General features: G+C 42.6%; 1 long non-coding RNA gene across 2 annotated transcripts; it reads left to right on the top strand.

The window, feature by feature from the left end:
- Positions 1–3833: 3833 nt before the first annotated feature.
- On the top strand, positions 3834–25800 carry LOC119117863. 2 transcript variants are annotated; one of them, XR_005096617.1, is made up of 3 exons: positions 3834–3977; positions 22798–22966; positions 25559–25800. It is a non-coding gene; the product is annotated as an uncharacterized LOC119117863 (long non-coding RNA). The 2 variants fall into 2 exon arrangements; XR_005096616.1 differs by having other exon boundaries at positions 22798–23006.
- Positions 25801–26472: the final 672 nt, after the last annotated feature.

The following is a 26472-nucleotide window of genomic DNA, read 5'->3' as shown; positions in this document are numbered from 1 at the left end:
CGGGCTTTGTTGAAATAAGATTCATATGTCATACTCACAGCGTGCTTAATTGAGATGGACGCTAGGCCCGTATCTCAAATTTCACGGCGCGTTTCCGGTTTGACAGCTCCAGTGGGGTCGTTTAAGACAGATCTACATGGAGTGTCGCTCGCTCAAGTGTTTCAGGGAGCTTCAGCAAGCCACCTGGGGGTCTCTGACCTCTCAAGAAAATAGTCTCCTCGGGTCCCTCCCCCTGACAGCATCAATGGAGGCGTCCATGCATCGGACGGGCGGCTGGGTGACCGGGGTGAGATGACAGGTCATATGCAGAAGGGCCTGTCACCTCTGGATCAAATCATCAGTAAAGTCTTCTTCCGGATCACTCCCACCCTGTCACCTTTGCTGACGTCACATGACACTACCCGGTGACCTTTTGTTATGTTTGCTATGTCCAAAGATGTCAGTGTTAGCGTGTGTATTCCCCAAATATAACATTTAGTTTTCAAAAATTAGGTTCAGAACCCAAAACTGGTCCCGATTCTGTTTTTATTGGCTTGCTAGTTGTCTGTAAGCTGTTAGCTCGTTAAGTTATTGTTTTGTATCTTATACACTGACTAGTCACAACATTGGGCACACGATGCTTAAGTCACAATTTCTGCCTCCCATATGGTGCATCACATCCTTCTCGGCATACAAAGGCAGCATGACATCACCACATAGCTTAGTGGTGAGTCATGAAGCAGGTCAACTCTTGAATGTCTTTTTCACACACAACTTAACTTACTAATAGAATCAGACCCTCTCTGGCCCAGAGGGATTTACACTCCAACAATTACATTTCTGTGTTAACTATCTGCATTTTTTTTCTTCATACTGATAATTGCAAGGTCTTTAATGTGCTCCTTTTGGAAACCATCAAGACTCACTGTGACGCACTGTGACACAACTGCCATAAACATCACCATCATCATCACCACATACATCACCATTTATGTTATATTTAAAATAAAAAAAACTTACTAAATACATAAACACAATATATCCTATTCACAAACCATGCTGATGATAAAAAGAAGAGTGCAAATTGTAACTGATGTGTTTTGCTAGACCAAATTGGCCTGCTTTGACCAAGTGGCCTGGAGAAGATGAATTATTTAAAATCTGTTTGTTCAAAGTCACAAAGATGCTCCCATTGCTAATATTAGGTTTTTGTTCTAGATTAGATTGTCACGGCAACACAAAGAGGATAAAATCTGATTGGCCCAAAAGGCTAACATCCACATACAGTACTGAAAGTAGCCCAGTCAACGAAAAAGCAAAGCAAATGAAGACAAAAAAACTGTTGGGAATAAACTAAGGCAATTTCATGGAACAATTATTAGAAATTAGGTCAATGCTTCTAATAGGGTTTGGGGCAGAAGAGAAGTGCATAAAATACAATACAGTTCACTTCCTGCGGAGTCACATGCCTTATCTTTTCTAAAAATGTTCGTTTATCCACTACTAGTTATACACAGTTGTGTGTGTGTGTGTGTGTGTGTGTGTGTGTGTGTGTGTGTGTGTGTGTGTGTGTGTGTGTGTGTGTGTGTGTGTGTGTGTGTGTGTGTGTGTGTGTGTGTGTGTGTGACCGAACCTAAAAGAAATAATATTAATTGGGCCTCAGAATGTTTCATCAGGAGTGCTTTTTCCACCCGCTTCTGGGAATTTGTGATGCATTCCTTCTTTTCCACGCTTCCAACCCAGCACATCAAACAATTCACAAGATGGAATGTGGTGGATTAGCATCATTGCAAATAAAAGCTCTTCTAGGTATTTAAGTTATGTCCTTGTACTCTTTATTTTAAACATGACTCTGATGTGCATATGAATGTAAAAGCAGGTGAAAAGAAAGCCTTTGTTAATGACTTCATGATGAATTCTCCCACTTTACACAGCGGCTTTTTCACCAGCCCTTTACTTCTTGTGCAGGGCAATGGAAACTTGATAAAAAAGTTTATCTTACCATGAAGTGAGTGGGCACAGATAAATGGCTAACGTGGGCCTTTGTCCATCAATGCAGTCAGCCTTTTGGGGGTCCAGCGACTGGGCAGGTTCAGACCATATGTCATCATTCCAAGCCTTTGTGTGGGCGTGTCTCTGTGGCAACCGCATCAGCTGTGGGCATTGTGTGGGACGATTCCATGGCCCATATATTCATTGCGGGGTGAGAGTGGGCCCTGCAACAGAAACAAATTGATACATACAAGGCTTCAGCCCCATTTGGCTCTCATGACGCATTTCAAATGGTTAAAAAAGGACATTTGAGTCTGTTAGAAACGTTAAGAAAGCTCGGTCACCATGGCGACCGAGTCGCCAAAGCAGGCCATGGGCCATTAAACTCCAATCAGATGTAAATTTGGGCTGCTCCTACAGCTGACACAAATTAAACAGTTTGTTTGACAATTCACATGTCATCTTAATGGCTTTTTATTCCCGTGGCCTTTGTTTAAATGAAGAGACTTACAAACCCTCATTGATTTATTATTACAGGTCACTTAGGAAGACGGTGGATTGCTTGTTTATTACTCACTCACTGTCTGATGGATATAAGGATTATAAAGCACACCGGAGCCCCTTATAAGTCAAGGAACCAAGCCTGGTAACTCTAGTTGAAGTAGACTGCACTGTAATAATAATACGTATAACAATAAAATAATATATAAGTATACAAAATAAGACTATGTGAAGGAGACAAGGAATGTTTTGAAAAGAAAAAAGTCAGCAACAAATTGTTGTATATGGTAACTGTTGGTGGTGTTTTGAGTCTAGAGCAGCTCAGTGGCCTAGTGGTAGAGTGTCCGCCCTGAGACTGGAAGGTTGTGGGTTCAAACCCCGGCCGGGTCATACCAAAGACTATAAAAATGGGACCCATTGCCTCCCTGCTTGGCACTCAGCATTAAGGGTTGGAGTTGGGGGGTTAAATCACCAACTGATTCCCGAGCGCGGCACCGCTGCTGCTCACTGCTCCCCTCTCCCCCAGGGGATGGATTAAAATCACACGGGGATGGGTTAAATGCAGAGGACAAATTTCACCGCACCCAGGTGTGTGTGTGACGATCATTGGGACTTTAATCTTTAATCTTTAATCTAGAGCTGTGATGGCTTGTGGGAGGAAGGTGTCTTTGGCTCTTTTGGTTCTGGTCCGGTAGACCTGACAGAAGGCAGAAAGTCAAAGAGGTGGTGGGCATGGTGCGTGTGCCACCTCTGATTGTCTGATCACCTTTGCTGTGTTCTCAAATTTTGGGATGGGTAATTTTTTGTCAATATTTTTTTTTTCATTTCTTTAGAACAATATTGTGCTAAAAGAACAGTTTGGACTTAAGACAAGTCTGTAAATGGTACAAATTGTGTTTGTTCAGAAAACTGGCTTCAAATTGTCATTGAGCAAACATTAATTCTTGCCAGAACATAAAAGTACATAAGCCTTGCAAAATAGTGTGTCCCTCCCTGCCCTAAAAACAAAGAGCTGAAATTAAATTTTGTAAAGAAACCAGCCATATGTTGAAGTTGTGTCTGTCCTAGAAAATAATTTATTTTGAATGGACAGGGAAAATTAATTTGCTTGATTGGAGCGTGCCTGTTCCACAGTTTGCGTTGGATATTTCTGTAAGAGCTGTTGTTAAAGTAAAACAAACAGACCTACTCAATAATTAGCAGCCATTTAGCAACTAAACACACCCCTCAAACATGATCACTCATTAAGAGGGTTGGATTGGGTTTCACAACAGAGAGTCCTACTGGGACAAACAACTGCTGCATTGTTGCACATTTTGTTTGTTGTTGCGCCAAGTGTGTGAGTATGAGAGCAGTCTTGCGACAGGACATGTGTGTGCATACCGTCCTCGGGAAGCTACACACATTCTCGGTACAGTAAAAATGTTTCTGTTGTGTGCAGACCAGGCGCAGCGTGAGCTTTGTACTGGCTCAAGCCCAAGATGACCTGCGACCTGACAGTACCAGTAAGCAGCTGCCTCTCTATTGCTAGTTTCTTTTTTTTTTGCACAGTGCAGCTAATCAAGCCAACGCGGCGTGTTCTCTCATGCAGAGCAGTTCAGCTAATTTGACACTGGGGTGATTAACAACCGCAGCCAGAAGAGCAAACTGTCATTTACATGAAGCTTTGTTTTCAGTCCATGGCTCACCCCTCCCAGAAGGATATGACTGCTTAATTAATGTACTGTCACTGTAAAGGGGGGGGGCATCGGTTGTTTGCCCTTGAAATCTATATCCATGTCAACATTTCTGGATGAGTTCATTTTGTAAAGCAGGGGTGAAGAACCTTCCTATCTGAGACCTTTTCAGTTTGTCTCAGAAGACCATGAAAGTAAATATTGAGTATTGGGTATGCATGTATGTTTTTTGACAGTTCCCCTGAGGATTTATCCATTTTTAGAAGTGCGCTGCAGACCGGATCATCAGGTTTCTTGCTCCTTTTGAAAAGATCATTTGTAAATAAGAATGTGGAGCAAAATATAGAATATAGATATTGAAATTTGTATTGGTTTTGGTAAGATATCTGCTTCTTTGGCACTGTTCACGTGCTCTTCAGCAAATCATCAACAATCTGCAGAGCTATGAGCAGCAACATCATTAAGCTGTCCCATCAGCTTTAGGTTTGAAGTCGTGCTGGATGGATGGATGGATGGATGGATGGATGGATGGATGGATGGATGGATGGATGGATGGATGGATGGATGGATGGATGGACGGCTGGATGGATGGATTATAAATTGATGGATAGCTAGATGAATGTTATACTGCTTCACTCCATACCCTACAATACAACAAAACAATATCCGACTGACCATTTTAGCAGCACTGACAAAATCCGGACATAAAATGCACCATATCAATCACCAATATCAACATATTTTGCGGTAGTTAACATTGCAGATAGAAGTGACGTTTTGGAAAAATGGAAATATGCATTTCCAGTAAAAGTCCAGATCCAGTCAAACCTGACAAAGGAACATTTAATGTTTAAATAAAAATGTTGGTGTATTGTACTTTTCCTGACACTTTTGAGTGAAACTAGATTTTATTATTCAAGTGGTTGTTTTATTTTTTAGCCTAGTCGACTAAATTGTCACGCCGCAGTCGTAAATAAGAACATGTTCTTAATTGTTTGCCTGGGTAAATAAAGGTTAAATAAAAAATAAATAAAAATAAAAAATGCTGTCTTGGACTCAGGCCAAATGACAGAGGCCATGAAAAAGAGTGAAAGGAAGGCAGGAGGGAGTGCACACTGTCTGGAGGTCTGGTGTCCGCACAGAGCTGCCGCTTGTCCACTGGTGGCTGTGGAGGATGCATTAAGCTCCACATTGAGCAGCTCGTATGTGAGTGACAGGTCTCTAGAGCCGGTGTCAGCCCTCTCCTAAAAGGCCCCACAGATCATCCCTCTCCTCTTTCGCCCATCTGGCTGCCTGAGCCTAACAAGGCCTGTCCTTTGCCTTCAGGAGGAGCATAAAGGGAAGAAGAGAGGGCGAGAAAAAGTTAAAGACTCAAATATCCCATCAGATTCTCCGTGGTCTTTGGGCTCCAATTATTCACAGCTTATCTTTTCAGCTCGGCTGATCTCCAAATGAATAAAGCGCGGGCCATATTACTGACGGCCGGGTGCACCTCTAAAGAGGCTGAAGGAGGATCAGGGCTGTGGGTTAGGGTGTCAATCTGCTCCTGACCCTCAGGGTTAGGGAGGTGGCGTTATGTAGTGACAGCACCTAGGCGTCCCCTTGTAGCACCTCCATTTACAGGCCATGTGGATAAATGGAAAAGGGCAATCACATTAGAGGAGACTCCTGTCCATAGCAAACCGAAAGAAGAGGGAAAGAAAAAAAAAAATCTCTAATGACCAACTCTTGACTTTCAAGAGAGCTCCAGCAATGGAATGAAGGAAGTCAAACTGTTAAATTAGCACAGTGAGGTGTCCCCCACAGCTGCCTCCTTTCAGTTACCGACACAGTGCAAGCAAGCGAAAGAAAATGCCTCAGTATTTTTAACTAACAGCCGTAAAGTAGCTATAATGAGATCCAAGACAAGATCTGTATAATACGTAATTAAAAGTGTTCAGTTTTCATTGACACTGCTAGAAATACATCCATCCATCCATCCATCCATCCATCCATCCATCCATCCATCCATCCATCCATCCATCCATCCATCCATAATTTTGTCTTTAAAAAAAAAAAAGGAATTTTCTTTCTTGTAATTGTCGCAAAAACTTTTATTTTCAAAGACTAGTATTTACATGGAGGTCATTTTTGTACATTTTTATCTGAAGATTATAGTCTCAGAATCTGACAATTTTTGGAGTTGTACACAAAAGTCAGTAATGCTATTCAACACGCATTCAGTGACAGCCTTGTTCTCCACATATTTAGCCTGTGTCACAGCTGCTAAATAGCAAAGCAGTCACGGCTGACAAGAAAATAGATATTGTTTGAGAAAAGCTGTCTTTCTGCTTTTTCAACACTTGTGACTTCAGCTGTGAAGTATCTCAGAGCGATGAGGCCTTTAGTTTCACCCAAGCTCCCAAAAGGCCTCCCGCTGCTCTTCCAAGGACCCTCGTCTCGAGCAGCACAAAAAAAGCGCCTCAAACATTTGACTTTCTCACAGAAACAGCTCGCTAAATGGTATTTCTCTAATGGACTCCTGCTAGGGTTCATATGCCTTGTATAGCCACATTGCCCAAAGTTGAGTCAACACAATTACCATGAGAATGCTCAAAAAGAAAGGCCCAAAAAGGTTGTTTTTGAATAAAAATCGGAAACTATAGAATTCTTTGTTTTCTGTGGAGAAAAAAAGAAAAAGAAAAAAAAAAAAATCAGACATTGATGGTCATTTTTTTCTATTGGAAACGTGCTGCCGGACGAATGTCTTATTTACATACCAAAGGGAAGGGTGGTGATTTTAAAAGGATGGGAAAGCAGAGCCTCCTTTATGGAGGGGCTGCTCGCTCGCACAGGCCGTAGCTCAGCTCGCATCCTCCCTGCTGGGGCGCAGTTAACAAGGCCTGTGCTGAATTAAAGAATGGCAACGAGTTTCTAATTGGTGACACATTAAATTTATCAAGCTGACAGCAGAGCCGGTGCACAGCAGCCTTTCTTGTTTTGTCCTTGTGGCTCCACTACTTCCCTTTAAGTGTCCCCTGCACGATAGCCACCCACGCCCCCATCTTCTTGAGATCCCTCACGTGTGAAACCAGAAGAAAAACATAATAATCGTGCATGGAGTTGAATGATAACACTGAATTATTCATAAGGCTCTCTCCAAGTGTTGGATAAATCTACCCCCTCCGTCTCCCGTTTCAACAAAAGCTTCTCTTTGTGACTCAGGCCAATCAAGCTTAGCATAAAGACAAATACTTTTCAGATCTTTTTATGCACGGTGACAGAAGTTGTGCCAGAACCTGAAAAGTTATTAAGAAGTGTTTAATATTTAGATGAGAGTGTTTTCTACTTGCCACTTACGTGTGGCCCTCCCATACAAGGGAGCAGCTTGTGGTTTAACACTTCATCATGACACTCAATGTTGCTCATGTGACCTTATGTCATGAATAGATTTGCATTTCAATATAGATTAATACTAACCGGCCACGGCAGCATTAGTACTTGCTCAAGTGTTTTGTCTTTAATTATATAATAATAAATAATAATAATAATGCATCTACACTAGTGGGAAAAACTACAACCACAATACTGAATCATATGTTGCAGGTCAAATGAACTCATTGCAAAGTATTTTTAAATTTGTGAGGGTAATTGTGTTAGAAACTTTAAAATATTGATTGAACTTGACAATTATGGAGTTTAACACACACACACGCTCACACTCAAAATGACAAAGTAACATTATTGCAGTTCTGGTAAAATGGTCACATCTGGCGGGTTAATGCAATTAGAACTGAGTGGATCTCATTAGATTGAACAGACTATTGTCACCAGTCAGCATATAATGTGTCGGATTCAGCTAAATATCATCTACAGGTATGAGCGGTTATCGCTCTGTAAAATAAACGTGTCTCTAAGCATAATGACCAAAAGCATAAGCAGCGATTCTTGCAGAATATAGCAAGTTTCCATTGACTGATTGAATCTTTCCAAGGTATTCTCAAAAGAGGCCTCACGTAATCGACAATTCCCACGACCCATATTCTGTGATAGACATTTAAAGTAGTGCTTGTTTTTGTATAACATCCCGTTATAAACAGTTTAGGAAGAAAGCATCGTTGCCCTTGGGGGCGTCACTTCAAGCAAAGTGGGGGTAAAGTGCACCGCTCTTGAAAATGCCAATGAAAGGAAGGGAGCTCGGCGAAGGAGGTCTAATGAAATATTTAAGATTGAGGCTAAAAAGGGACTCTGAATAAAGTTTGCAACAAAAGGAGTCTGCCGAGGGCCTCCATTGTGTGCGGGGCTGAGCGGAAGCAGGGGCCAAGCTGCTACAGATGTGAGGAGGGCCCATATTGAGGCGAGATGTGTCGGCTCTGCTCACAGCTGTGTTGCCGCCATCCCGCCCCAGCCACCAGCCCCCTGCTTTTGTGCCCCTTTGTGTGGACCACAGAGCGGCGATTTTACACCGAGCTGATTGCACAGCAACGCCTTTGTGTCGCGACAAGAAGGCCCCGCCTATTCTAGACCGTTCCAGGCGCACGCATATGCCTTTACGTCTCGGACACTCAAATGCACAAACCTGCACTTACTACCCATGGCTGGAAATTTTGTTCTCATAGCTTTTTTTTTTTTTTAATAGCACAAAAACGATGAGGCAATGAATCCACTTCCTTTGGGTTGATGGGAACTAATGAAATGCTCGGATGAGGGGGCGGGTCCCTCTCATCCCGAAGCGCCTAACTGCTTTTGATTAATAGCGGGCCCATTCTATGCAACATATGCCGTTTACAAGGCTCAATAAGGGCAGCACATTTGCCCATGTTTTGTGAGTAATGATGTCACAAGGTCAGAGGGGAGCGGTTTTCACACATAATGAGTGAAATGAAGGAAGAAATTGTCTTGCAAAAGAGCAGTCCAACACACATCTGCGAGTAAACGTGTTTAAGACACTGCCTATGTGTTTAAGCTGACGAGATGAGAATGAGAGTCACGTCGAGTTAATCTGTTAAATTACAGGCAAATTAAGGGTTTTCCTCTGCTTTACTTGACCAAGGCTATCCATTCGTAGTGAATGTCCAGCTGTAATCCGAATCTTAGAGTCAAAACAGAAAGCAGATTTTAAGTAGTTGTTGATCAAAGCGCACAGTTTTAGATAGACAAGACAAGGTTGTGAGTTAAAACACTTGCAGAGGACACCTACACTTATTTTATAAATATTCATGTAAAAATCATTCATCCGTTTTCGATGGGGGTCTTAGATGAACAAATACTTATTTTTAAATGTTTTATTTTGAAATTACTTTCAGGCGGAAAAATATATGTCAAGTGATGATACCAGATCAGCATTATTGTTTTTTGCATCACCTTTTATCATGCAGCTTACACTCGATTAAACTTTGTGAAAATTCATATGGAAGATTCTACTTTCCCAACAGATCACATGATGCCACTGATGCAATGTTGTGCCTGTTGCAGGTGTGAACTGCCAGAGTTATGTCTAACAGTATACACAGTCGCCAACGGGACTAAATACCCCTTAATGGCTCTGAGACTATGGCGGCAAGCCCAGCTGCAAGGCGGGCTTGATACAAACCAGACAAATGACCAGCTAACCTGTTCAGTTAACCCCCAGCCTCCCTTTTTTATTTTTGAAGCATGGTTTCGCTGGCTGCACTTTCCTGGGAGCTTGTGTCTGCGTGTGTGTGTTCTTCACAAAGACCTGTCAGCTTTAATGGCCTGTCGGCTGAGTGGGCTGCTGCAGCCCTCTCTAGAAGGGAGCTCCACCAAGAAAAGCTCATGCTCAGATAATGCTGCTTAATGTTCTTTAAAAAAGCTCGGGGGGGACAATTAAGAGAGCGTTTCGCATGGTTCTCCCCCCCCAGCGGTGCGTGGCTGCCTGTGCAGTAGCTCATCTGTTTGATGGACTCTGAATGCGTCTTATTGATGAGGGTCAGAGATTAGAAGCAGCAATGCGGGGGGAGGTGGGTGAAAAGAGAGAGGGTCCTACACGGTGGCCACAATGTGGTCCCGACACATACAAACACGTAGCAAACAGATCCTCTCCTTGGCCTTTCTGTGAATGGAACTCGTTAACGTCCAACGAGTGATTGAGCTGCATAATTCTAAATTTGCAGAGAAAAATCAAAAGACAATTCTCACTTTTCCCGTTTGTTTACTCCACCGATATATTTTTATTTTTAGTTTTGTTCGGGAGTTCCCACCCGTGGAAGTACCTGCCCTTAATTGGATAGGTCATGTCCCTTTGTGACATTGTTTCATTATCTGTGCTTTGTGCTTGGCACATGAAACAGCATTCTTATACACACGAGTGGACAAAATTCTCAATTTTTGCTTTACTGTCATTGAGTATTACACTGGTGTAAAATATGTTGTTTGTACGTACATATCGTAAATAGGAACAAATTGTCAACTGAATTGCATTCACGGTTTACTATGATGCATCATTGTGTTTTTATCGCAGTGGGTCCAAGGATTCTTTGCTATATAGGCTATCCATCTACAGTTGTAAGGTGACCTTCCGAGTGGTTCAGGTCAAGGAGAGAGTGTGGGTTTTGTTTGCTTCCATCATATGATTGAATGGTCGTATATAGGAAGAGGAAAGAAAAGAAGCCAATTAAGTATGGGCTGGTTTTATTTTGTATTTTTGTCCAGTGTTGCAATTAGTACCGGGCTCAAAAAACTTCCTCAAGTACCTTTTGGGTTGTTTTGTTGTCAGGCCATACTATTAGGGCCAAAATGATCTGCCCAGGTGCTTAGCGCCTCAATAGGTTGAGTAGGGATGTAAAATCAGCCAACCACCAGCCTTGTGCTTGTAACACACTGTGTAGATCACTGAGCACCACGAGTGGCTTTAATCAAGCCGCCTCCTACAAGTCCTAATATTTGAGTGATTGAGATGAAAAATAATATATATATATGATATAGACATATATATATATATATATAGACATACACACACCAATGATTGTTAGCAAATGTCTGAGTCATGTGATCCTTTATCAAACTAATTCAGTCCTACAGCCCCTTTTTATTCTGATTTTTTTATCTGAGACAAAATTTACATCATAAAATCATTTATTCTGATATCATTCGTTCTCAATATCATTTGTTCTTTCCATTTGCCATTAATTTTCTACAATGGAAAATGGAAAGAACAAATGAGACACGGATTAACGTGGCTGACAAATTTATCAGTCGGTGACCCCATAAACTCTCCACCCTAACAGTGCAGACAAACACGTGATGGCACACGCCCCAACTCTGGGAATCTGAGAGTGGAGCAGCTGCTGTCAAACTAGTCGGGAGGAGTGATGAGTGGAGCATGGGAAGGACTCAGGTTCACCCCGTTAATAACGCACTTGCGGCCCGGGACTATGCGGTCACTCCGTTATTAATGTGCCAGCGCACACTCCTGGCATCTGACCCCAGGATACATTCTTGGTGTAATGGGAAGCAGCTGAGCCGGGGTTTCCGGCTGGGGTGTGTGCGGGGGACAGCTGACAACAAGCAGACATGCTCCAATGCCATTATCGGTATCAGCCCCCCTGAGAGAAATGACTGCTCACTTCCCTCTTAACTGGTGTTCCCCAACCACGGAATAAGACCATGATGTCTGCCCAATATGATTGCGGGATTGCAACGTGATTGCAACATATCACGCGTGGAATGGCCTCAGGGCGAAATAGCTCTGATTTACTATTGTTTGATGTTTATAGGTTTATTCACGTTTTAAAAATCCCAACATGGACCCAGCACCTTCCACACAATTCTTAATACTGCAATAATATTCTATGATCATCACAAGTGTTTCCGTGATGTAATAATAGAACTGAAGTCAGCAAGCCAATCTCCTTTAATTATGTTGTAGTGGTTGCTCCGCTAAATTAATTCTTTTTTTAAAGCAAAATTGGACAACCCCTCCACCCCTCCCTCCCCCAAGACACTCAGTCTATGTTCTTTTGAGTCAGTTTGGAAAAGCCCACTGAGGTCAACTCTACTGGCAGGAAGAGTTTTTCTTTTTTTTTTTTTAAATTTATTTAAAGCACCCTCTTCACGAGTGCGTATGCACAGCAAAAGTAAGGGCTGACACACAGACCTCAGCCTTGGCAGACGACCAGTGGCTGGAGTGGCGTTGGCAGAAGACCGTGAGAAAACAAGGGGGCGACACCCAAATGTCATCACAGCTGCAAAAAGTGCTGAGCAGAAAAGTCAAATTAGAGAAATATGCACCTCCAGGGCCCCCAACAATGAAAACAGAGCTGCTGTTGACTGGCTGCTGCTTGGGGACTGCAGTGGAAGTTTCTCCAGCTGCTGCCAGACATCATCAGCGTGCACGTGTCTGACTGGGGAGGAAATTATTCTGATTTAGTCTCCGTGCATGGCCATACCCAGTTAATCAGCAAAAAAAGTTGATTTGGGGTGAGTACCCCTCTTTCGTTAAACTAATAGTGCCATCTAGAAAATACAAGTGGTTCACAAATCAAATTTGAAGCTTCATTTCCCATCAATAAAAAAATGTTTATCATTTTTTTCAAAAAAAGGAATGTGGTGAGTACCATCTGTGGTGGGACAGCAAACTGAATGTAACAAAGTATCATCAGAGCATTTCACTCCTTGAAATTACCTAACTGCAACATCCTTTGCAACTCTCAGACATTTTGCCTGTAATCCAAATATTATTATTATTATTTCTTGCTCTTGTCAAGCTCTGTGCAATATTTGCATTGCAACTGCTACGGTTTGCATAAAACTGCTTTCTTGAATGGAACTAAGACATCTGCTATAAAGTGTGTTATGTAGGGTATAGTAGTTCTTTAGAAGCACCAACTCTCTGTGTATTTATGTGCACAGGTGTGCACCTGTTTGTATAAGCACGGCACGAACAAGTCTTGTGCATGAGCGTGACGCTGGGAAAGTTAGAGTGGCAGTCGGATGGCGGGTGGCCACGAGGGAGGTAGTTTGCGGGCTGGGGTGGGTGGAGGGTGTGTGAGCCAGCCGTGTGCGCTTAAGAAGGCAGATGAAGAGAAGGGGTGTGCAAAGAGTGCGAGAGGGCTTGTGCTTGTGCCTTTCAAGGTGTGTTATTTGTTCAAGGCTGTCCAAACATTTACAGAGCGCTGGCAGCCCAGGAATGCAGAGGCAGGGCCGAGGCGGAGAGCAGCAGCCGTGGGAAACTGCTGCTCTCCTCAACCTCTGCACACTCGTTCGCCCTCAGGCAGAGTATCAACACAGACAGCGCCAAAGATGTGTGGGCCTGATAGGGACTGGTCCCGTCAGCAGCTGCACGCACGCATGTACGCACGCACACGCGCACACACACACCACACGTGGTTCCACCCGTCAGGCACACTGCCGGCAGGCTGCCTCGCATGCAGACCGATGCATACTCACAGGGAAGGGCAGCCCGTGTGACACACGCGTGTCCAATTAATCACTCGCATGCAGGTATATATTATTTTTAGACTTTAAATGTATGCAAGCTGAGTCGATTGTGCGGTCAGACATGGTTAAATAATTTGAATACAATATTGTTATGTTTCTAAATGACTTGAGTCGTCAATTCGCCACACAGTCTAAGAGTTCTCGTGTGCAGGTGCACAAGTACGCGCATATCTTGGTCTACCCACCTGTTATCCATTCGGCGATAATGCATGGCTGACTTTTTGAACCTTTCACCTAAAACTGACCTAGCATCTTTCTAAAGGCTAGAAAAAGACGTTTGGCTTTAATGTGGTTGAGTTTGTTCCTAGTCAAATGTAGCCATCGTCGTCCTTTTATTTGATCTTGTACATTTGATTGAGACCTTGAAACTGCTTTAATGTGGCTTTTCTTTCTGAAACTGACACCTCACAGTTAGTAGGATTTGAATGTGGGCTGTATGTGTATGAAAGTGTATGAAAACTTGTACATGATGTTCACATTGCAAATTTATGAGGTCTAAGTCAAGATTTTGTTTCCTTCTGTTATAAGCCCCTGTAGCATTTCAATGTGACTTCTTGGGAACTTGTTGGTGGCTGTACTAACAACCAGAAGAAGTTGTCTCTGTGGATAAGAGAGTGTGGTCTGGACGTGGAGAATTTATGTTGACAATCTTTCCTGCACCTACTCGAGGATAAGGCACACAGAATTTTAGGTACTAGTTAATATAGTGTAGTTTAGGGCAGTATTATTTACTTTAGTTTAGTATTATTTAATATAATTAGTTTTTGTAAGTCTACATGAACAATAATGTTTTATATAATTTACAAATTTAAAGGTAATGCGAAAAAAGTGATCACTGCACACATGAGCCCAAACTATGGATTGGCCATGGGGGTCTGCACACGAGATGTTAGTCACTACTTGCTGTGTTTTAGACATTGCTTCCGTCACCCATCCCGCCGGTTAAATGATTGTTTTCGGAATCCGAAAGAATCATCGATCTTTTTCCCAATTGAGAAGCGTGTTGCAATCACATATGAACACTTACACCCAAGATAGTGAGCGAAAAAACAAACAAACCACAAAGCGGAAGTCTAAAAAAAATGCCCGGTTATGAACACCTGCAGTCAAGTTGGTGGAGCAGCTGCTGAACACTAACAAATGTGTTGAGAACTACACGTCATGTTACACACCTTATGAAGACATGACAAAGCTAAGTCAAACCTGCCCATCAACCCTCCACCTCATCCTCCTTTTGTTTGTCCTCGAGTATAACGGCACATCGTCAGACACGCTCCCCGTGACCTACGGACGAGTGTACCTGCCTAGACGGCTGCAGCAGTGTCGCGTTTCAGCCATGACGCAATGTTCCACCAATCAAGTGCTGTGAGAACGGTTAGGGAGCGTGGTGAGAACTCTCCTGCCTTGTCTGCTCTCTCCCACCTGGGAACCAGTGCTGCCTCAGGGAGGGGCTTGCCACCGCACCGGCCGCTTTCTGAATGAGGGTTAAACAAAAAGCCTTACCACCATGCGAGTTACACGAGTCTCTCTGACTCACAAACACACACACGAGTGCGTGCACATACACGCACACACACACACGCACGCACACACAAGCACACGTCATTCATGGCTTGATTGCCAGCTTTACATTTTGGCAGAGAGAAACAAAACAGACGAGTGTGGGAACGCTTTCCCTGTTCCTTTTTTCTTCTTCAGGAGTCTTTATCAGTATTAACTCTGCTTACATAGGTATTTGTGCACCTGTGGCAATGGATTAGTGGATCACGTTCTTCATTGTGTGCAAGAATAGGCACTATGAGCTATTTTTCCAGTTTATTCTCTATTTCTGACCCTTAACCATATTTAAATGGTCAGTACTGACTTTTTTTTTAAGATAGATCAATGTCATTTTGAAGGCATCTTATCTTTGCTGGGTTACATGACCTCAACATGTACAACAGTGCCTCCTTCAGTACATTTGAGCCCACACAGAATATGACTGACAATGCAGTTTTGAACATTTTAATTTGTTGTATAGGCGGCTCGGTAGCGCACTGGGTAGCACGTCCGCCTCACAGTTAGGAGGGTGCGGGTTCGATTCCACCTCCGGCCCTCCCTGTGTGGAGTTTGCATGTTCTCCCCGGGCCCGCGTGGGTTTTCTCTGGGCACTCCGGTTTCCTCCCACATCCCCAAAACATGCTTGGTAGGCCAATTGAAGACTCCAAATTGTCCCTAGGTGTGAGTGCGAGTGCAAATGGTTGTTTGTCTCTGTGTGCCCTGCGATTGGCTGGCGACCGGTTCAGGGTGTCCCTGCCTACTGCCCGATGACGGGCTGGGATAGGCACCAGCACTCCCGCAACCCCCGTGGGGACTAAGCGGTTCAGAAAATTGATGGATGGATAGTTTGTTGTAGTCATCAAGTTGGCTGCTGGTTAGATGTGTGGCTTGGAAAAAATAACTGTCATCAAATACAGTGGAAATTAAGCAAAGGGCATAATCTTATATGGACATTGCATTTGTGTGATTATTTTTTCACATTATTTAATTTTAGGGGTAATTCTAATGATACATGGCAACATGCATTAGTACCACAGTAAATAAATAAATAAATAAATAAATAAACCGTGGAGAAAATTGTGAATATAGTTTAATGATTTTGTTTGTTTTTTATTTTTGTTATGATTTCCTTTAGTCACTTTGGTTAATTCCTCAGAACAGAATTAAAATGTCTATGTATTTCTCAACATAATTCATAACAATAGCGGAACATCACGGTCCCCCTGCAAAATCCATTTTCTTTCTCAAAACCCATCGTACATCTCTCAAAAGTAAATATTTGTGTCACTGAACATGTCAATGCCATCATGTTGACAAGTCTTTGTGTCATTGTGTACGGATAACACAGTCAAATTGCTTATTCATGTTGTCAAGATAACAGTGAAGTCTGGAGGGATGTTCTGTTCTTCCAAATGGAAAGTTGCACCTTTGTGTATGAAGAAGCTCAATTATAAGAGAGTGGCCATGACTCACATTTCACTTTTACACTTTGCACTGTAATTTGTTGACAAATCATCACATTTTGATGCAGAAAGGAAGGACAGATCTACATAGCACAACGAGGGGTGATTAATTGGGGGGGATAAATTGTGAAACAACCTCAGGAAAATAAGCCATTCATTCACTCGTATTATGTCACAATATGGTATTTTTTTGCATCAAAATACTATTTGGTTAGTTTGTAATATTCTGTCTTTTTCAAATGAATTACATCTTAATCAAAAACCATCATTATTATAGTTTATACAGTATATTTAATTTTGAACACACTTCTGCATTCTCTTTCTCTCATTCTCTTTAGTGATTTTTTTTTCATTTTTGTCAAAACCAATTCTAAGATGGCTTCCTATGGGATTTTGTCAGGAAAAGTATTAGATAAGTTAAAGTTAAAGTCCCAGTGATCGTCACACACACATCTGGGTGTGGTGAAATTTGTCCTCTGCATTTAACCCATCCCCATGTGATTTTGATCCATCCCCTGGGGGAGAGGGGAGCAGTGAGCAGCAGCAGTGCCGCGCTCGGGAATCATTTGGTGATCTAACCCCCCAATTCCAACCCTTAATGCTGAGTGCCAAGCAGGGAGGCAATGGGTCCCATTTTTATAGTCTTTGGTATGACCCGGCCGGGTTTGAACCCACAACCTTCCAGTCTCAGGGTGGACACTCTACCACTAGGCCACTGAGCTGAGCTGAGATGCGTAAAATACTGAGCTGATCATGTTTTGTTTTGTCAAACTGGACGTGGATACTGCACAGTCACATTATTAGTGGGCTCATGACTTGGTGAAATAAAAGCAAAACAACTTTGTTGCCCTGATTAGGATCTTATAGGTCTGTAATCAATCTTTGGTGGCGTGATGGTCACTGAGCATGGAGAATGGGGACAAACTTGCATCAGATGATCATGATCCTTGGCGTTCAAAGAACAGTAGCTTATTGATGTCTCAGCTGATTAGCTGTCCGATGACTGAATGACGTGCACATTTAAAATACGATCGGATTCTTGTGTTTTGCTGATCCAACAATGCAGCAGGTTTGTGTTGTTTCAAACAGTGTCGATGCTAAAAAAAAAACATCCACCAATCTCTCTTCATAAAGAATATAGCTGTCTTCACACCTGCATTTTGTGCTTGTTTCTCCTCTTTTCTGATGGCTTGGCTCTTTTCCTCTCCATGTACAATAAGTTTCACTTTATTTCCCATCAGACCCGCTTGCCCCACCCCAACCCACATCTATTCACCAGACAGCATCAACACAAGGGGTACAAATTCCTCAAACAAACAGCAACGTTTGTCATGTCATGATGTCATGACAGAATAAATACTTACTTCACGTTGTGATTTGTTGTATTTTTTGTATTTTTTGTTTAACTTGAGTTTAGAACCCACACGCGGATCCTCATTAAGCCTAATTAATCTCCATTATTGACGGTCTTGCTAGCCACAACAACAGCACTTACCAAGTCACTCTCTCAGGTGATGCACTTATGGTGTTCAATAGTCACCAAGAAAATATTGCAGTATTTTCTTGAGGACAATTCAAGTTTTCTGTATTGTGAGTCAGCAAATGGCTTTGGACTGCATGCGAAACGCAGACATGCACCGGGTTCCAAACATAGCAAACCCACAAAAGCGAAAAGAACCAAAGCTCCTTTGTCTCTTGTACTTGGCCGTAGAGGAGGAAACAGTAAAACGAAGCTACAGTATGTGACCAAAAAATGTGAACTGGAGAAAGGACGGGGAATTCAGCACAATGGTCCAAAAAATCAGACCTATCGACCAGAAGCATCATCACTACGTTTTGGTTCTTTCGTTTGTTGCACTGACGCATACACTATGGTTCTATATTAAAAGAAAATAACAATTGATACAAATGCAAATAATGCATTTTCATTTACAGGCCTGATTGGCCACTGAGCATGAAAGAACAATCCCTTCACTTTCAACAGCAGCCCCTGCTGAGCTGCACATCCACTTGACTGCCCAATAAAAACAAGTAAAAGGTTGACATTGGACTTCATTTAACCTGGTATTCCTCCTCATACTTAGAGCATTGTCATCTGCCAGGACGTGTCTTTGTTGACAAGTTGATGATGTCCATAAACCAAAACTCCAGACGGCAATGAATGGGCAGCTGGTTCCTTGGCAAACACTTTGTTTTATGTCCTCCATACAGTTGTGTTCTCATAATGTCAACTTGCTGGCTGTTGATGGACACCATGTTGAACGAGTGACAATCTCTGTTGATTTGATCTTTTGGGATTCCTTGTGAATGATCTTTTTGCAAAATGAATATAAATCACCTAACTCAATGGGAACCTTGAGCTTGGTTCGCATCAAAATAACCAATCCTGATAAATGTGTAATTGTATTTGGCTGGCAAAAGCTGAGAAACACAGTTGTCTACTATCCAGTTTTTGTGCACAAAGATCACATTTTCATTTGATACACATTCCAATTCAGTTTGTCTTGAGACTGGATTTTCCTACATTGACCAATCTGGATATGGGTCGAGACAATGTGAGAAAAAACGAAATGTATCTTTCAATCGCAATCTGGCCTTTTCCAAATGTGGATAAAATTGTGTGGCTGTGAGCGGGGGGCAAGGATATCTCAGGGAGTCTGCAAAACAAAAATAATGTTTTTTTACAAACCCAAAAATTCATCAAGAAAGGCTGATAAAGAAAGATTCATTCTAGGTTAACTACGAGGGACGGGCGAAAATGAGAAAAAACAAATCCAAGAAAAATCTGAAAATGCCCCTTAGTCAAATATCTGGCCTGGCACCTGCACTGCCCCCCACCCCCGTCCCATCTAGCCAGTGTCTGTTCATTAAAAGTAAACACAATGGCGTTGGATGTTATTCACTTACTATGCAAATTGACAAGGTGCACTTAGACCCGCAGTCAATTTAACCGCAGTGAGGAGGAAGTGCACGCTGTAAGATTATTCACAGAGAAGTGTCAAGTGTAGTTGAAACCCCAACACGACGGTTTCATTCATTCAACTAGCTGAAGTCTCCAATGACGGAAGGAAGCCCGGGGGGAAAAGCCACAACGAGAAACATTTGGACACCCCTCAGTTAGTCTGGCCAAGTAAGAAGGTCTTTTATTAGCAAGTAATTCCCTGAAGCAGCAACTGATCTTTATGTTGGAGCTATTTTTGAAGCTTGCTTTCACCAGGCTGTTGTACGTAAACACTGTATCCCTAGCAGCTGTAGCCTGGGAGACAAACATGATTTATTACTCCTCACTAAGTGTGATGCTTACAAATGCCACCGTGCCTTTTATTGTGATTTTCCTCTCCTTTTGTGCTTATCCTCAGAGCAGGTACAGAGAGTGGCTCGCTCTCACTACAGTAGGCAAGTCATTATGTTCACCGACCGAAAGGAACTGTGGGGTGGTGTTGGTGTATTGCAGCAACGAATGACACGTTTGGAGCCTGTCGCTACTCATGTGATCCCTTTTCACAACTGTAGTGTTTCTTGAGCATGCAGAACATACGCGCACGTAGGTGGCAGAAGGTTACTCTTTGCGTCAGCTGGAGATTTTTGTCATGGGAATTTTAAGTACATAAAATTCCACTCGGGCACTGCGTCATCGCTACGTCATCAGTCATTCACCATTCTGGGGGCTACGGTGAATGAAAACAAAGCCTTAATGTAGACTAATATAAAAGTTGTGTATTTGTGTGGTTTCTTTGAGAGTCAAAAAAAAAGTTAACATGCAAGAAAGTTGTGAGATTTTAGATTTTCTACCTTGCAAAACAGAAATACCTTATAAATGGTTTGCATTTCAATGAAATTCTAAATACAGAGTGGAGCAGTGACCTGGACCTACTGCCGCTGGTGTGCGCAACGGATATTTTCGCTAACCTCGTGTGGTGTGAGTGCCTACATTTTAAGAATCATAAACCTTTTGCCTCTCTTGTGAAGTGTACCGACAGATGTGTGCAAGACTTCCACATGATGAAACTGGGAAAACAACAAACAACCTTAAATATGACAATACCATTAGCAATATCTTGCAAACTCTCACGCCGATGAGATGTGTGTCACCTTGCAACAATGTGTGACTGACAAGCTTACTTTGTGTTTGAGCTCTTGTGTGCTAAGTAATCCATTAGCAGTGCTATAGCATAACACACCGGGGTCATAAGGGCATTACATTATCCAAGATGTTTTAGGCAACTTAACAAGTCAAAATACAAACATTAATTTCTCACTTCATGAATTGTTTTTCACTGAATGCATCGCAGACTATTTTGTTCCTTTTCATCGCTCTTTCCACGTTCCCTCCCTGAGACTATGTCTGCCTATGAAGGAAATGACATGTGATAGCACAATAACCTTCCCTAATAAAGTTTGGGAGGGCAAACAGGAACAAGAAAGCAGGGATGACCGGAGGAGCAAGCATAGAGGATCAGGATGTAAAAACAGTCAGGGAGAACCACTTTATGGCTTTGTGGTTATTGAGGCCATTTTAGGATCACATATTCCTGAAAGGCTGAAACAGACGGGAAAGCGCAGAAAGCAAAAGGAAGAGGGCTCTACCACTATAAAACAGCAGGTCTTTCTCTGACCTTACCAAAAGACAGTCATAAGTGACTTGATTTGCAAATGCCATTATTTGTGTGTGTGTGTGTGTGTGTGTTCGTGTGTGTGTGTGTGCGTGTGGAGTGGGGTGCTTCAGGTTTGAGAATTTTGTGGAAGTTTTTATATCAGGAAACGTCATACACATGGACCACATAGTAAATAAATAGATGAATAAATACGAATGTGATCATATGCATTATGCAAATACCAGTTTTTGTGTCTATTTGCAATATGTAGTGTATTTTTTTTTAGATTAAAGTTTGCCTCATCTCTACAGCTGGGCTATTCTGAAGCCAGATCAGACCTTATATCTGCGGTCTTTGCCGTGTCAGTGTCCTCCTGGAAGCTGAGCCGTAAGACAAAGCCCTGTTTACACTAATGGCCCACTAGGCTCCGCCCCCCACTTTTTGCCACAGAAACAAATACCAGTGGGAGGACATCAATAGAATTTAACATTTGGACATTTTTCCTCAAGCACTCAAAACCAATATTGACCCAGCACCCCTGCCTGGTTGGCTTTAGAGCAAGACCTTGGCATACAAATCAAGCTGGTGCAACCAGAACCACATGCCGCCAGCTGAAGGGTGAGGCCAACAATAGCCAGCCCAGGATGGGGCTCTCCCACTGGGTAGGCAGTGTGGCCACTGCGCCTGGTTTCAAGCTGGTCCACAGAAGCTTGAGGTATAAAGAGCCCGAGCTCTCCCGCCTGCTTTAATGATTACATCTGAGAGAGCCAATTGTGTGTGTACTCGCGACCCTGCTGCTGAGTGAGGTGGACAAGCACAAGGGACAGTGGGGGCGCTCACATGTGCAGAACAACCCCATAGTGGGCCACTACTTCTCAAAGGCTGGATTACAATCAGTTAGAGCCTAATGAGTGGGAAGTTGGACTTGTAACCTGTTGCAGCAGGGTGGTTGTTTTGAATGCTCGCAGTCAGCACACACATCAATAACCTACAAAATAGCTCGCCACTGAAGCGGCAAACAGCAGGAAGCGGCTGAGTCTCGCGTCTGTCGCCTTGCCACTGTTGTGCCTCAACTCTTGACAGGAATATTAAAGCATATTTCATTCTTGATTATGTGTGTCTCTTATGTCTTGGGAGTTCTTCAGAGCTTGGTGGTTTACTCGGGTCACTAATTTGGTGATCTTAAGATCATAAATGGGACATCTTAGAGATACCAGATGGCATCTCCCTTTTATATTTCTCTTGTATTTTTTTTTCAGTTTTATGGAGCGGTAACTAAATTGCAAAATGCACATTTTATGTTCATCTGATTTCTACTTGGTCATTTAAAAAACATGTATGTTTTATTTCAGGCCCATGGACACTTCCAAGATAAAAAAAGTGGTTTTCTGACCTCCTTCCCTACTTTGCCATTCAACGTAACTCTGCAATATATTAATGGTTGAATTCTTTAGTGAAAAATGAGATGTGTGACATTTTACGCAAAAACACCAATGAGGCTCCCATATTAAAAGCGTTCTTGAGCAGGTTGTGCTCTTTCAAAACGTGTGGGTATGTGCGCATGTGCACGCCTGCGTGTTTGTGTGTTAAGAAGGACGCTTTCTCCACCCACAGAAAGGACAGTGTGCGAGCACGTGCCGCAGCTCTGCAGGAGAGCTGGTCCTCAGGCCGCTCTCACCTGGGAAAGCTGATCTGCAGTGCCGAGGTTCTTTACAAGGCCCCCGGCAGGGGAGCAAGTAGAGAAGGTGAAGCAACAGGAGCAAAAGAAACAAGCTGGCCTGAGGTGAGATCGGGAGGAAGGTGGGGGCCAAGTGAAAGCAGAGGTCTTAACTGTTCCAATTGCCTAGAAGCTGTTAATGATAAAAGGTTTGTGCAAACCCACATATTGTACTTGCAAGTGGTCTGGCAGAACTGCTCCTTTTAACGCCCTAAAAAACGAAAAAACTTTTTTTCTAGTTTTGCAAAATACACATCGCCTGCTCATTTCAAATGTGATCTAAAATCACCAAAGACACAAATTATGAATATTGGTCAGTTAAATCAGTGCTTCACCAATATTTATTGAGCCCAGGTCATGAAAAGTATGCATACTGAAATAATCATGTTCTTGACTCAATTTTATTTGACGTTACATATAAACAAACTGCTATTCACTTCATTTTAAAAAAAATAATAATAATAATCACATTACACGAGGACACAAACTACTATTCACTTCATAAAAAATAAAATAAAATTAAAAAAAATAAAAAAATAACATTAAAGTGAGGACACAAACCAGCTACATCATTATGACCAAGTGAGATACAACGTAGGTTGTATTAAACATCTGGTATAGTTTTTGTTGTTTTGGTATTAAATATTAGATTTGGGCCTCATAACGAGATTGGCCAGTCAGTGTGAGTGCTGCACTTCTAAGGACAGCTAATATTAAAAAGACCTCCAGTGTTTAATTCTACCTCGCCACATGCTCAAGCGGCGCCTCATTTTGTGGTAGTTGTGGGAACACGCTTCAGTCCGAGCTGATGGTTGTAATATATGTTGCTGTTATGCAAGCAGTTGGGTACCACCGCTCACCACTGTGCTGGAACCCTTTTAATCAAGCAGTACCTACTGTGAAATCCCGACTCCCTGCCTACCAAAAGCAAGCATTTCTCCTCAGCAACCCCAAAATGGCAGCTAGTATTTAGTAATATTGCAAGGCCATGCGACATCATCTACTATAGTGTACCCACTGACGGCGCCGGCCTCCGTGCCCTCTTCTCAAGTTATATTGGAGCACAGCAGGAGATATGTGGAGAAGGATGGAGGTTCTCAACACAATCTGGCATTTTCTTTGAGTGGGGGTAGACTTTCCATGCATTCCATGCTCTGTGCCGCTTCATTAAATTGTTATTGACTCAATACATGGTCTGGGCTGACCCTCTAGTCCCAATTTCATCAGTCAAAATATTTGACGTAGCCGTGGTGATCCAAATGTGATCCAAATGTGGAAAATGGACTGATTACCTGTCAGTCACAGAAAACAATAAAACATCGATCCATAACATTCAAATCCAATACCAGTCGTAAGCATAACATGTTTTCAATCAATCAATCAATAAGTTGTGAAATCCAAAGTAAAGCACTGGCATGCACTGCATGGCTTGACTACGCTCATTCTAGCCATTCAAACAGCAGCCCCACTACAAGGGCCGATTATTGTGCTGAGTGAAAAGGTCGGAGCCCTGAGAAGTTTTGGGCGCTGACGACATCGGTAATGACGACCTCTGACCGTTTGCTTTTTGTTTTGCCCCATTAACAAGAGGGAACACATGCTACTTAAAAGCCTTTATGTTATGGCAACCAACAAGTAAATAAGCTCCAGTTTGCTTCCTTTATTTCGCTCTCCATTTGGCCTCTAGCATCACGCAAGTGAAGAGTCTCTTTCCTGGAGTGCTGTGCTCCCCCAAAAGCTAGACAAGCACTTGTGAGGGACCAACAGTATTGTTGTATGAATGGTCCCCCACCCCCCCACACACACAAATTCTTCCATAGTCACAGTGGGCAGAGGCCAGCATTGACTGTGGTCGTGTTAATTTAGTTGCCTTTCAGAGCTTATGGACCTTCACGGAAAAGGAGTTAAAACCATCTGTGTCAGAACAAGAATGTCTCCTTCAGCTTGATAGTGACATGTCATTAGCAAATGTGGCGCCACAATCAACTAATGTGGATTGAACCCGACACATTAAATGGCAATGAAACTCACCTGTTATGGATGCACACTAGAACCTGCTCATCACGCGGGTCGCTCTTTTGTTTCCCTGTCGCTCGAAGGCAAGTCCGTGTGATTTTCCAGAATTTGCCTGCTCTTTTGCTGTTCAAAGTTGCATGCTCACCGCTTGAATGTGGTTTCAACCAAACATCTGTGAAAACAGTGCACGCAATCAACCGAGCACATCATTCCAGTGTTAAACAAGGTAGATGTGTCAATATTAGGTTCGTTTTACAATTAGTATTACTTCATTGTCTTTCCTCGTCATAACTTTGCGAGAAGAATAGTTGTCATAAATTTTGTTTATTTGCGGCCACAGAGGCAACGCTTGGATGCAACTCTGCAAAGTGTTTAGTCGAAGCAGTTGCTAGCGAGCTGGTGTGGCATAAGTCGCACCAAGCTTACAGTTTGCCTCATCTGTCTACTTTCACACGTAGATGAAGTTTAACATGCGTGCTTCCATCCCATTGAAGCTTTTGGCTCAGTTTCAGCGATTGATTCTCAAATTTGCTATTCAATGTGTTATTAAAATGCAAATTTAGCCCCACACATTACAATGCAAAATCACTTATTTGCAGCCATGCAAATGAGTCGATCAGTGTCTGTCTCTTGAATTTACAGAGAATGCCTGTGCCTGCGTACAGTCATTCTAGCCAGTGGTGATGCAGATGACGCCTACACCCACCCAACGGCTGAGTAACATCAAGAGGGCATCTAGGGTACCGCATAGCCATTGAACAGGCACAGAACTCTTCTCACAGACCGTTTGTGACAAAGTTATGGAAAGAAAGAACGGGTCATATCTGGGAAATGATCGTGTTGCAGACACAAGTAAGCTCAGACAACATAAAGGTGGCTTAATAAGATCATGTTGTGTCCATGTATTTTTCTGGTCTAAGTTGGAGCTCAAGAAAGCTCAAAAAGTTAAATTGTCTGAAGCCCATGTAGAAGTTATATAAAAAGATTCATTTGAGAAGGAAACGTGCGTGTGCTGCGAGTGAAACGGTGAGTGTCGCAACGCGATTGGCCAAAGCACTTCCTATTGATCGCTATGTCCCTGATAACCTGGGTGACCCATGCCCATGGAAGGAAGCCCGCCGTTCAGTTTGCCACGAAAGAATCGCCATCCCTTTGTTTGGAGATAACTGATTAACCTGTCAAGTCCATTGAGAGAAGAATGATTTGTCTCATGGCTCAAGGTATGTTTAACCCAGAGTAAACAGGAGTACGTCTGCACAGAAGAATAGCATTCTCAAGGAAGAAAGTTTCATGTAAACATGATTTGGGGAAAAAAGTACAATTTACTGAATTCTCGTGTCAATAAGAATTTGCTGACATAAGTTCGATTTCAGATGAGACCAGATCAGATTAATAAAATAGTTTATTTTGATGTTTCAACCCAACAAATGAAACTCATCAGGGTTCAGCGTGCACCTCAGGTTTAGGCATGTGACAGTGTCATGCATTTGCAAGTTGTGCTGACAATCACTGCAACTGTTCTACTTAAAGGGAGGAAGTGGGCAAAATGGCCTGAA

Source organism: Syngnathus acus, chromosome 2 (genome assembly GCF_901709675.1).
Source record: "Syngnathus acus chromosome 2, fSynAcu1.2, whole genome shotgun sequence".
Classification (NCBI taxonomy): Eukaryota; Metazoa; Chordata; class Actinopteri; order Syngnathiformes; family Syngnathidae; genus Syngnathus; species Syngnathus acus.
Note: the sequence above shows the minus strand (reverse complement) of the source record. Positions and strands in the feature narration are given on the sequence as shown.